Source organism: Pinus tabuliformis, chromosome 2_2 (assembly GCF_031772625.1).
Source record: "Pinus tabuliformis cultivar Carrire ecotype Pingquan chromosome 2_2, CPIR1, whole genome shotgun sequence".
NCBI classification, from domain to species: domain Eukaryota; kingdom Viridiplantae; phylum Streptophyta; class Pinopsida; order Pinales; family Pinaceae; genus Pinus; species Pinus tabuliformis.
The window spans coordinates 1,088,499,862-1,088,510,206 of NC_142300.1; the positions used below are offsets into that span (position 1 = coordinate 1,088,499,862).

General features: G+C 36.5%; 1 pseudogene; it reads right to left on the reverse strand.

Moving 5' to 3' along the window:
- Positions 1 to 1,020: 1,020 nt before the first annotated feature.
- On the reverse strand, positions 1,021 to 9,525 carry LOC149197183 (purple acid phosphatase 23-like; annotated as a pseudogene).
- Positions 9,526 to 10,345: the final 820 nt, after the last annotated feature.

The following is a 10,345-nucleotide window of genomic DNA, read 5'->3' on the forward strand; positions in this document are numbered from 1 at the left end:
AGTCCAGTTGGCTACTCGATTTTAGTTGTTTCATGGTCAAATGTAACCTTTGGTCCAATCTAGTTATCCAGTCCAATATAGCCATTTCGTAGTCAAACGTAGCTATTGGAAGATCTATTTTCCCTATTTAACATGCAACCATGATCTGATTCTTCAACTTGTCTTGACGATGAACCGCAGTCGTTGGTTCGAAACACATTGACAAATGTATTATTGTGTGATTTACGGTAAAAAATCTTTTTATAAAAATTGATATGGATCATAAAAGCTTCACTTCAACAATTTATAAAATCTATTTAAAAATGAATTAAAAATCTATTTTTTTATTAAAAACAATAACAATATAACTTATCAAAACAAATATAAAAATATAATTTTTTATTTTCACATATCAAAAAAACATTTAAAAAAATGAAAATTAAATTGAATATTATTTACTATACCTAATAGTGTAATATAAAAAATATCGATATACTTAAATAAAAATAGTGTTGAAAATCAATTTATATAGAAATTCAATATAAAAATGTATAGGACCTTGTTTCGGAGTCCCCTCTTTCTATTAACTCCAATGTGACATGTCATGGATTGTGCTTATGAGGCTGGTTAGTCTACTTGCACTCAAAAATATATTACAAATATAAATATATATATAAATATAAATATAAATATATATATAATTAAAAAATAAATAAAAAAATCATTCTATCTATAAATTAAATTCAACTTATAATAAGATTTCAATTCATCATAATAACATAAGGTAAACAATCCCAAATTGGTTATTGCACTCCAAATAACCTCCCTAAGCAACCCCTCCAGATTTCTCCGATACGAAAAGCAGATCACGTATTCCTATTTTGCATAGCCTTGATGCATGCTTTATTACATGTCATTCTAAACTTGGTGTTTCCAAATTTTAATCCTATTTTGCATATAGCTTTGATGCATGCTTTATTACATGTCCTTCTAAACTTGGGTGTTTCCAAATTAAACAATAACTTCACATAAGTTTGACATTCACATATCATCTTCATTTTCTTCAATCATGAGCCTTGTGGATGTGCGAACACTTTTCAAGGTTTCTGACAATGTAGATAGGTCTCTGACAATGTAGATTTGGTCGCCTAGGCTCCCATACGCATCTTGATTCCGGTGCCATGTCCATAAGGCGTGTGGTGAATTTTGTACCTACGAAGCAAAAATCCAGAGACATTTGCAGTACATGATAAGGTTCTCCAATTATTAAGAAAAAAGAAAACCGTAGAATATAAGTTGGTGGCTATCCACTTAATAAAGAAAACCGTAGAATATAAGTTGGTGGCTATCCAACTATGTATACGGTTGGAATTGATATTTTAATATGGGATGTCAGGTCTCACCTCAAGTATGCCATGACCAAAGCTGGATTCTCTGTAAGCACTCCATTCTGGCTACCTGGCCCAGCACAACTTGCCCTTAGCTGGACCTGAGGTGTATTTGAAAGGACACACGCCTCCATATGCTGGATGTATTTTTGTGATATTAGGGCAGTATCCAGGCTCATCGGCATGATGCGTGGCAAGCCTCTCTATGATTCCTCCATCCCCAATAGTTATATAGACAGGCTCACATGCATCTAACCCATACTTGTAAACCCGGTTCATTCTCTCGTATGCATGGACCTAGATTAACATACACAGTTCACCACCTTCAAGAAAATATAAAGGAGAAACTACTAACTGTTATATGAGATTATGCTGTTACGTAATAAGAATAAAATCCCCTCTTACATGTCCTAGGAAAGCAAGGTCCACACCATAGTCGTAAAGAAGGTCTTCCATCTGTTGTCTCATGCATTCGAACTCCTGATAATGGCTGTTGTAACTATTATACCAAGGGCTGTGCCATATACTATTATCCATGGAGTAACCCTTCGATCCACTTGCTTCAGATCTCTCTTCAGCCACTTATACTGTTCGCCTGTTAATGTAGAAAGCTAGTGTTGAGAATCAGCGAATGACAATATACATCATAAATTTAGTTTATCATATAGGGAGAGAGAGATAACTCACTGGTTCTGTTATAATCGGTATATGATGCTAAAATCACAAAGTGCACTCCTCCGGCGTTGAACGAGTAATAGAGATTATTGTAAGATCCGAATTCCTTAGATTGGACTGCAAACCTCGCATTGCAAGATGCAAATTGCACGCCTCCACCTTGACTTTCTATGCCATGATTTCCCGCCATTACCATCATAGGCACGCGTGATACTAGTGGCTCCATGAACCTTGAAACAAATTAAAATCTACTATGAATAACAGACCATAGTTTTTGATGAAACAAAAATTAAATTAAAGGTGACATACCTTCCCCATGCATCCCAACAAGGCTGATACGTTTGATAAAATGGACCATTAGGAAATGCGCACTTAAAGCATGTTGAAAATATAATTTCAAACTGTTGTGCAGCCCATTTCATTCAGAAAACAGCTGAGCCTTATCGCACTGCTTTTCACGAGCAGGTGGTATTCTCCGAGGGGTAGCGATACAATCACCATTTGACACGTCTCCACAATCTTTTTTAAAAACCACTTTTTTCTAGTAACACAAATCTCGTTTGGTTTGTCTCAGCGTCAGTGGTGCGATTGAAAGGATGGTGGATGTCCGTTGATTGAAGCCAAAGCTGCGTACAGTGCAGCACATGCTTGCGTGAAGTTTTATGTTTGACCACCAGTTCTCCACGTAAAGTAATTAATAGAATTTACTACGGATAGTAAATGTTGGTAGAATTTTAAATTTTAATGTTTTTTTATTTTTATGGAAGTATGGGCGTAGGTAAAAGTATTGTTATGTTTTCTTAATTGTATTATTGTATATGCAATGAAGCTTTTCGTTGTTGAACCAGTAATGTAGGAGTTTCGTTGTTGAACCAGTAATGCAGCACGCAGCAGCGTGAGTGAGAGTATTCCTGTTTGTTGAAACAAGGGGATACACACAACAGCGTGAGTGAGAGTATTCTTGTTTGTTGAAACAAAAGGGGATACTCACAGCAGTGCGAATGTTTTTTTTGCAAGTATATTTATATATGAAATGCAAAATACACAGCAGTGAAAAAGTAATTTCTCTCTTTGTAATGCACAGCGGTGCAGAGATAGTTTTGGTTGTTGAATATGAAATGTAATATGCCACAGTGAATGAAAATCTTTTTACACACAACAGTGTGAAATGTGTAAGCAGAGACAGAGCCTTTTATGAACAGCAGTGTTTTTATTTTCAGAAGAAACAGAGTATTTGTTTTGTTGCAGAGACAGAGTAAATTTTAAAGAAGAGACAGTGAAAGTTTTGGAACTGCATTTGAAGCAGTCTCTGGTTGTAATCCCTCTGAGAGAGGAATATTTTTTTTTGTAACAGCAGTTATTTTTAATGAATACAAGTGTTCTTTGTGCATGAGTAAATCTCTATCTTCACCAAACAATTTTTTTTTGGGTTTCTTGGGTTAAAACAGAGCATCATTCTCTGTTAAGTTCATTTTGTTTAAAATTACCTGAAAGCGTCCAAGAGTGGTATCAGAGCTTGTCCAGGCTATTTGAAGGTGTCAAAGAAACTGAAGGAAGGTTACTTGCTGCAGCAGCTTCTCCAGCAGAGTGAAGACTCAGTGAAGTCAATTATTTTGAAAAGTGCAAGAATGGCTGGCTCCAGCACCAGCACTAGCATAGGTATCTTTAATACTCAGCTCCCACAGTTTAATGGGAAAAACTATGACTATTGGGCAATAACTATGAAAGCTTTGTTTGCTTCCCAAGACCTATGGTAATTTGTTGAGGATGGATTTGAAGAACCAGCAGATGAAGATGAGTTTAATAGATTAACTCAGGCAGAGAAAGATCTGTTGAAGATCTATAAGAAGAAGGACTCAAAAGCCCTCGTATTTTTGTATCAAGCAGTGCATGAGAGTGTGTTTCCAAGGATAGCAGCAGCCAAGACATCCAAAGAAGCATGGCAAACTCTCAAGACAGCCTATCAAGGCATGGAGAAAGTGAAGACAACAAAACTATAGTTGCTGAGGAGAGATTTTGAGAATCTTTGCATGAAGGAGTCAGACAATATTGACTCATTCTTCACACATGTGATTGGTCGAGTCACACAGATAAGGTCTCATGGAGAGATTCTTGAAGAAAGGAGGATTGTGGATAAATTGTTGAGGGTCCTACCCTCAAAGTTCAATGTGATTGTCACCACCATAGAAGAGACAAAGGATCTCACAGACTTTTCAGTTGATGAACTACATGCATCACTGATAACACATGAGTAGAGGCTGAGTAGAAATGAAAACTCATTTCTAGAGCAAGCCTTCAAGACCCAGATGTCCTTTGGAAGAGGAAGAGGTCAAGGCAGAGGAAACAAGAGAGGAAGAGGCAGAAGCCAAAACAGAGGTGGAAGAAATAGTGCAACAAATGCTCAAGGAAGAGGCAGCAATCCAAATCAGAACCAAGGCCAAGGCAGTAGCCAACAAAGTGGACAACATCATGCTCAAGGACAAAGGTATGAAAAATCCAATGTCCAATGTTATTATTGTAAAAAATATGGGCATTATGCAAATGAATGTAGGAAGAAGCAGCATGATATGAGTAATAGAACTAGTGCAAACTTCACTAGAGAAAATATCAGCCAAAACAATTTGTTTTTAGCCTGTAATATTGCTGAAGAAAAGAGTGAAGATGTATGGTTTCTAGACTCCGGTTGCAGCAACCATATGACAGGAAACATAGCCATGTTTTCTATGTTAGATCAGAATGTGAAGTCACAAGTCACACTTGGGACTGATAATAAAGTTTCTGTATGGGAAAAGGAGAAGTAAAAGTTTTAACAAAGAAAGGAGAAAATAAAACCATAACAGATGTTTATTATGTTCCTCGAATGAAAGGTAATCTCTTAAGTATTGGACAGCTTGTTCAAAAAGGTTACAATGTTTTATTTGAGAATGATGTATGCACCATCATGGATAGAAAACCTAGCAAACGATGTGTTGTTGAAGTGAAGATGACAAGGAACAGGATGTTCCCTCTCAGAATGAAGGCATATTTAAAAAATAAAGAAGTAATTGCAGCAGTGACTCAATAGGCTTTCCAAAGCAAACCAAAGGATGAAAATTGGTTTTGGCACTTGAGATTTGGACATCTCAACTTTGGAAGTCTTAATTTGTTGAGTAGAAAAAGAATGGTAAGAGGATTACCATTGATAAAGAAACCAGACAGCCTTTGTGAAGGTTGCATCTTGGGGAAACAACACAGAGAAAGTTTTCCATCTGGGAAAAGCATAAGGGCAAAAGCACCCTTAGATATTGTCCACTCAGATTTATGTGGACCGATGCAAACTCCATCACTTGCAGGGAGCCACTATATACTAACATTCATTGATGATTTTACAAGAAAAACTTGGGTTTATTTCCTGAAGAACAAAAGTGAAGTGTTTGAAAAATTTCGAAATTTCAAAGCACTTGTGGAAAACCAAAGCAAGCTGCATATCAAAGTTCTAAGAACTGATAGAGGAGGTGAGTATATCTTCAAGGAATTTCTATGTTTTTGTAGAGAAAATGGAATTCATAAGCAATTTACCGCTAGGTACACCCCGCAGCAAAATGGAGTTGCCGAAAGAAAGAATAGGACAATCATGGATATGGCAAGGAGCATGTTAAAGGCAAAGCATTTGCCAAATGATTATTGGGTTGAAGTTGTACACTGTGCAGCGTACATTTTGAATATATGCCCTATAAAAGCAGTCACGAACAGAGTGCTGGAAGAAGCATGGAGTGGGAGAAAGCAAGGAGTCACCCACATGAAATTTTTTGGATGTGTGGCTTATGCACACATTCCAGATCAGCTAAGGAAGAAGTTGGATAGCAAAGGGGAGAAATGTATTTTCATTGGATACAGTGAGGAATCCAAAGCTTACAGGTTGTATAACCCATCCACCAAGAAGCTTATTGTGAGTAGAGATGTTCAGTTCATTGAGGAGGAAGCTTGGGATGGAAGCATAGAGAAAACAGTGAATGTTAAAAGCTCTTTGTCACATGATGAAAATGATGAGGAGATGGTTGAAATACATCCCCAAACAGCAGCACCAACACAAGGACAACAAGGGACACCCTTGAGGAGAAATGAAAGTGCTTCTACAAGCACACCACAAGGAGGAAATTCAAGTGCTTCTTCAAGCACTTGCACACAAAATGAAAGAGGTAAGAAGTTCAGAAATTTAAGTGATATTTATGAGCAAGAGGCAGCAAATGAAGGTATGAATTCTTTGTTTGCATTATATTGTCATGTTGATGACCCTGTTCATTTCGAAGATGCAATTAAGGATAGGAAATGGATAGAAGCTATGGATGAGGAAATCAATGCCATAGAAAGAAACAAGATATGGGATTTAGTTGAACTACCAAAAGGAAAAGAAGTCATTGGAGTTAAATGGGTCTACAAGACCAAAATTAATGTTGAAGGCAAAATAGAAAGACACAAGGCAAGGCTTGTTGTTAAAGGATATAAGCAGTAGTATGTGAGAGACTATGAGGAAACTTTCGCACCAGTTGCAAGAATGGAAGCAGTGAGAGCAGTGCCATCCATAGCAGCACAAAACAAGTGGAAAGTTTACCAAATGAATGTGAAGTCAGCATTCCTAAATGGAGTGTTAAAGGAAGAGGTTTACATTGGAAAGAGGAAAGCAGCAATGATTTTGATCCTAGTTTATACAAGAGCATATTTGGCAGCCTCATGTATTTGACTGCAACTAGGCCGGATATAATGTTTGCTGTTAGTTTAATTTCCAGATTCATGGAGAGGCCAAAAGAAGCACATTGGCAAGCAGCAAAAAGGATTCTGAGGTATGTTAAAGGTACTAAAATATTTGGCATTTTATATACTACTTCAGAATGTTCAGTTTTAATTGGATACACTGATAGTGATTGGGCTGGAAATGTAGATGATCGAAAAAGCACATCCGGTTATGTTTTTCACATGGGTTCAGGAGCCATTTCATGGGCTTCTAAAAAACAGCCTATTGTAGCATTGTCTACAGCAAAGGCAGAATATGTGGTAGCTACAACAGCAGCATGTCAAGCAGTTTGGATGAGAAGGATGTTGAGGAGCTTATGCTAAGAGCAAGTAAAAGGAACTGTGATTTTTTGTTACAATAGCTCAGCTATTGCATTATCCAAGAATTCGGTGTTTCATAAGAGAACGAAACATATTCATACAAAGTTTCATTACATCAGAGAATTGGTAAACAGTGGAGAAATTGTCTTAGAACATTGCAGAACTGAGGAGCAGGTTGCAGATATTCTAACCAAACCTTTGGGGCAGAAAAGTTTTGAATTTTTGAGAAAATGTTTGGGCATGACTGATAACCCAGCAGTTGAAATTAAAGAGGAGTGTTGAAAATATAATTTCAACTGCTGTGCAACGCATTTAATTCAGAAAACAGCTGAGCCTTATCGCACCGCTTTTCACGAGCAGGTGGTATTCTCCGGAGGGGCAACGATACAATCACCATTTGACGCATGTCCACAAGCTTTTTTGAAAACCACTTTTTTCCCGGAACGTAAATCTCGTTTGGTTTGTCTGAGCGTCAGTCGTCCGATTGAAAGGATGGTGGATGTCCGTTGATTGAAGCCAAAGCTGCGTACAGTCCAGCACATGGAGCTTGCGTGAAGTTTTATGTTTGACCGCCAGTTCTCCACGTGAAGTAATTAATAGAATTTACTGTGGATAGTAAATGTTGGTAGAATTTTAAATTTTAATGTTTTTTAATTTTTACGGAAGTATGGGCATAGGTAAAAGTATTGTTATGTTTTTTTTTATTGTATTATTGTATATGCAATGAACTTGCAATCTGAAGCTTGCAACAGCGTGAAAGGAGTTTCGTTGTTGAACCAGTAATGGAGCACGCAACAACGTGAATGAGAGTATTCTTGTTTGTTGAAACAAAAGGGGATACGCACAGCAGTGCGATTTTTTTTTTTATAAGTATATTTATATATGAAATGCAAAATACACAACAGTGAAAAAGTAATTTCTCTCTTTGTAATGCACAGCAGTGCAGAGATAGTTTTGGTTGTTGAATATGAAATGTAATATGCCACAGTGAATGAAAATCTTTTTACACACAACAATGTGAAATGTGCAAGCAGAGACAGAGACTTTTATGAACAGCAATTTTTTTTATTTTTAGAAGAAACAGAGTATTTGTTTTGTTGCAGAGACAGAGTAAATTTTAAAGAAGAGACAATGAAAGTTTTGGAACTGCATTTGAAGCAGTCTCTGGTTGTAATCCCTCTAAGAGAGGATGAAATTTTTTTTGTAACAACAGTTATTTTTAATGAATACAAGTGTTCTCTGTGCATGAGTAAATCTCTGTCTTCAGCAAACAATTTTTTTTTGGTTTCCTAGGTTAAAATAGAGCATCATTCTCTGTTCAGTTCATTTTGTTTGAAATTACCTGAAAGCTTCCAACAAAGCAAGCCATAGATTTATCACCAGTGGTAATATAGTTAGTTGCGTAAGACATGTCTCTAACCATGAGAACCATGGAGGGGTCCTTCTGCACAAGATGATTAAATGTTGTTGAGGAACTATAAGTAAGACCCAAATCTCCAGCCACTGCTATCCGAGGGAGATAATTATTTGGGCCTGGCGAAGGGAGAGTCACAAATTCATGCTCTTTGCTGAGTGCAGATAAGGATTTGTCTCCACATACATAATAATATCTGGTGTTTGGAAGGAGATCTGTTCAATAATAAATGGTCATTTCGATTAATAATGAATTGCGTGCAATGACTACAACCCATTGCAACAATGTCATGTTGAGAAACATAAAAAAAACAATTTCATTTTCAGGCAGGACTACTTTTTAGAACTATGGCATCAGAAATGGAAACTATATTGATGTATGTAACAACATTTGAACCCACCTTTGAGGAGAACATGGTGGATAATTCCGGAGGTGTAATTTAAAAGGCTTTGTCTGTATATGTTTGGCTATAGATCACAGATGTCCCTTCAGCTTTAAAGGAGCGTACGCCACTTTTAGCGTTGTAATACACTTCACTCCCCACTGAGGAAGGATCCAATGGCGTTACCTTGGGTCCGATCTGAGCATCACCTGCACAACATTTTTAAACCCTTAAACTCAACATGTGAAACTGAATTGCTCAACATAGGTAGCAATCATTATCTTTTAACCTATCCAATGGTATATGAATGAATGAAACTAGGGTTGAGAAACAGACAGATCTATTACCCAAGAAACCCACATGGAGTTGGGGGTAGTTGAAAGTGCAAGCATTATTTGCTCTGGGAAGATAGAAGGAACTCTCTTGACAAGACGAGGGTCGTAGTTAGGCAAATCATCGCTTCCATTGCACAGAGTGGGATCGAGGGGCACAGTCACAGGCTTAAATGGGCCTTGCAAAGTTGTTGGAATGGACAATATTCCTCTCACAAACACAGTTGACATAATACCAAACAAAATGAAAAGCTGCGACCCCATCGTTTTAGTATCTGCTTGCAACCCTGGGCTCTTCCCCATCCATATGATTGTCTTTCTATGCCTGCGGAAAATCTATATATAAACGGAAGCAGGGCGTTTGCAATTTTATTAATCCGTTTTGGCAATTTTATTATGGAGTGCCACGTCTTCCAATGTCGATTCAAATGCCTTCGAACTTATCCACTGGCACAAGCAATTATGCAACAGGCATTTCTTTGATATCAAAACTAAAAAGGACGTTACCCTAGTAGCAGTAGTATGTACATCCTCTTTTATTTTTTTAATGGTTATTATTTTAATTAAGTAATAGTTAAAAATGTAGAAAAAATGGTGCAAGATTGAATATATATATATATATATATATATTTTAAAGGAACTTAGCAACTCTCATACATAATACATAATAGTCATAATGGTGGTTAAGCATTATATAATTTCATGTTAACCTAAAAATCTTTTATTAAGCTATTTTTATTGTTATATTATTATGTAGGTTAGAATCTTTCATAGTCTCATTTTATTATAATTACAGGCTTTGTCTCTTATATATACACTAATGAGACCTAGCTTTAAGATCATCAAATATTGTCTTGTTCATTGTACGCTAGAATCTTTCATAGCCTCATTTTATTATAATTACAGGGTTTGTCTTCTATATATACACTAACGAAACCTAGCCTTAAGATCATCAAATATTGTCTTGGTCATTGTGTTTATTATAAATGAAGCATTTCCCATAAAAATGGAATGTAATTATTGGTTTCTTATCATTTTTAAGGTGCAAATATATAAGTATTTGGTATAATAGCCCGTGATTCTA